The sequence below is a fragment of the Rattus norvegicus genome, chromosome X, assembly GCF_021556685.1.
Source record: "Rattus norvegicus strain SHRSP/BbbUtx chromosome X, alternate assembly SHRSP_T2T, whole genome shotgun sequence".
Taxonomy (NCBI): Eukaryota; Metazoa; Chordata; class Mammalia; order Rodentia; family Muridae; genus Rattus; species Rattus norvegicus.
The window spans coordinates 80,317,853-80,321,356 of record NC_141554.1 but is presented as its reverse complement, the minus strand read 5'-3'; the positions used below and the strand labels follow the sequence as shown (position 1 = coordinate 80,321,356).

Below are 3,504 nucleotides of genomic sequence, written 5' to 3'. Positions count from 1 at the left end.
CCACCAACAATGGAGGAGTGTTCCTCTGTCTCCACATCCTCGACAGCATCTGCTGTCACCTGAGGTTTTTATCTTAGCCATTCTAGTGAGGTGGAATCTCAGGGTTGTTTTGATTTGCATTTCCCTGATGACTAAGGAAGTTGTCATGTTCTTATTTTTAAAAAGCCATTATAGTAAAAAGTGCTTTCTATCTTTGACAGGAGTTTCAACAAGTTTCATGAAGTTCTAAGGTCAAACATTATCACCATATTACAGATGAGAAAAGAGTTTCAGGATGAAAAAAATAACTTTCTCTAGATTATACATTTAAGAAAGGGCAGAATTGGTACTAGGATCCAAGTCTAAGTACTATCAATCAATTCCACATTTCCAATTCCACAGTTCTAATCAATTTGAAACAAATTAAAAGACAGAATTGAGTAAATGTACAGTCCCAAAAATGTTGGGTTAAAATGTCTGTACATAGCCCCTCCTCAGGAATCTAAGAGATCTACTAGACAATAGGTTTCTGTAGAGTTCTTACAACTTCAAAAATGTTCAGAAATTTTATTTCTCTATCTCTCTCTCTTTCTGTTTGTCTCTCTCACTCTCTCTGTCTCTCTGTCTCGGTTTCTGTCTCTGTCTCCCTGTCTCTCTGTCTTTCTGTCTCTGTCTCTCTGTGTCTCTCTCTCTGTGTCTCTCTCTGTCTCTCTGTCTCTCTCTGTCTCTCTGTCTCTGTCTCTGTCTCTCTCCTCTCTCTCTCTCTCTCTCTCTCTCTCTCTGTGTGTGTGTGTGTGTGTGTGTGTGTGTGCGCGCGCGTGTGCGCACCCCAGTGCACCCAAGCATGCTTCTCCAAATCTGGTGAATAATGTTCACTATCCATGCTAGTAATAGGCCAGTTTTCAAAATTGGATTAATGTTTCTGAAATAGAACTTCAAATGTGTAGAGGAATTTCCACAAATTATTTCTAAGGAGTTGGGAAGAAGTGCCCATAGTGACTGAAGTTTCCTAAAAAACATCCAAAGAGAAAACAACCTGCCTAAGAGCAACGAAGTAGTTCTAAATTCACTAGTTTTTGATGAAGCAAGTAATGATTTTGGAAAGTTAATTATGTATATGTAAGTATATACATATGTATATGTATATATTCTTAGACGTTCTAGGTGTCAAAAACAGCTAATCATGCCTTAACTTTTCAGACCTCCACTATAATGTCCAGCAACTTCTCTCTAAACACAGCTGATAGAACAAGGAAGGAAACAAAATAATCTTGAATTGCCAAGATAGATACTATAACATCCATAAACTAAAACCCATCCACTGTGTTCCATAGGAGATTTTCTCATTACAACAGATGAACTATTCAAATGAAACATTTTTTAAAAACTGCACTTTCTTCTTTTTGTTAAAAATTTGTGCTATATACCTTGATTCAAAGCCACAGATTATAAGTATCTTAGCAAGTTGGGGTTTGTGGGGAGTAGGCTTATTAACAGGAGGAAAATGTGAGACCTTCTAGTTTGAAAACCTAGAGATAACCAACACTATGAATAGGGAGGATTCATGTGTAGGTCAGAGTGAAAGCAGGTATGAGTGGCTGCAACAGGAGTCATGACCGCCAAACAATTTGAGTCCGTCATTTAGCCTGGCGTTGGCAATTGCAGGAGGTATGGTGAATAACTCTACTATATAATGTGGCTGCTGGGCACAGAACTGTCATCTTTGACTGACTCACTTTCTCATCCCTTAGGTACAGAAACCAATTATCTTTGGCTGCCACTCTCAATCATAGAATGTACCAGTCATTACTAGAAGCAAAGACTTGGAAGATGTCAACATCACACAGAGCATCCTCTTGCAGCCATCGCCCAGCCAGCTTCCTCATATCTACAACAGCATAGATGAGCACTATGATGAGCAGGTGCTGCCCTCTATCACCACGGAGCTCCTCAAGTCAGTGGTGGCTCACTTTGATGCTGAAGAGTTGACTACTCAGTGAGAGCTGGTCTCCAGGCAGGTGAATGATGACCTCCTAGAATGAGCCACAACATCTGAGCTCAACTTTGATGACATATCCTTGACAAATCTAACATTCGGAAAAGGAGTTTCCAGAGGCAGTAGAAGCCAAATAGGTGGCTCGGCAGGAAGCGGAGACAGCCAAATTTGTGGTGTTAAAGGATGAACAGTATTAGGTGGCAGCCATCATTTCTGCTGAGGGTGACTCCAAGGCAGCTGAGCTGATCACCAACTCACTGGCCACAACAGGTGATGGCCTGATTGAGCCATGAAAGCTGGAACCTGCTGAGAACATTGTGTACCAGCTCTGCCGCTCTGGAAACATCTACATGCCAGCGGGCCAGTCGGTGCTCCTCCAGCTTCCCCAGTGAGGCCTCTGCTTCGCCTTCTCAGGCCAACCAGGCTACTGCCTCAATCATTCTGAATGATGCCTTCCTTCTCATCCACACCAGAAATCACTTGAAATTTAATAATTGGCTTAAAGTGAAGAAAATAAAAGTAAAATCACTTCAGATTTCTTGATGATGATGATGATGATGATGATGATGATGATGATGATGATGATGTTGATGATGATGATGATGATGATGGTGATGATGATGATGATAATGATAGAGCTGGAATCCATAAATTGTTTGCATAATTGTTTGTTTCTATTGTAGAAACAAACAAGCAAAAAATCACAATGTGATAAGTGATGTTTATAATAATGACCTCAAGTGATCCTGCAAATAGTTCATTTTTAAATACACTTTTAAAGAAATTATTACATATCATTTGTAAGTGGGCGTGCAGCAGTGTGTATATGGAGTTTTGATACCCAGTCCCTACACAAAAGCTAGGCACAACAGCAAGCATCTGCAACTTCAGTGCTGTTGAGAAAAAGGGCAGATTCTTCTCATTGGGCATCAGGTCCAGATAACTACTAAAGCAATACTAGATATTCTGTCTCAAAGATAAAATGGAAAGAGATCAAGGAAGACATATAATATCAAAACTCTACCTGCTATTTTCACACAGTGTGCACACACTTAAAGACATGCATATAGCACATGTGCACACACACACACACACACACACACACTATACACTACACAGAAAAGAGGGCAGTCTTTTTATGAGAATACATCAAATAATACATTTTATGAGAGAGTGAGGAAAGGATCTATCATGTCCAAACACAGAAAACCTTTAATATTAGTAGGAAAGAACAAAAAGAACCAATAATAAAATCCAAGCACCCCCAAACATGTCCAACTAAATTAAATGAATTAACAGACCTCTGTTAATAATAAATGTTAAATGTAAACAGCCTTTACTAACAAACAGAAAGAAATTATCTAATTTTTCTTAAAAACAAGATCCAAATCTTTGTCCTATTTCTGGATATATTGTTCAAGGGTTATAAAAATCACATCACAGAGATAGTGACACATGCATGTTTAGTCACACGAGAAAAACTATAGAACCAATCTATATATTCATCAAGGAATATAAGGGTCAACAAA

General features: G+C 39.0%; 1 pseudogene; it reads left to right on the top strand.

Annotated features, from left to right (window-relative positions):
- The first annotated feature begins 1,591 nt into the window (after positions 1-1,591).
- On the top strand, positions 1,592-2,367 carry Phb1-ps3 (prohibitin 1, pseudogene 3; annotated as a pseudogene).
- The last annotated feature ends 1,137 nt before the right edge of the window (positions 2,368-3,504 follow it).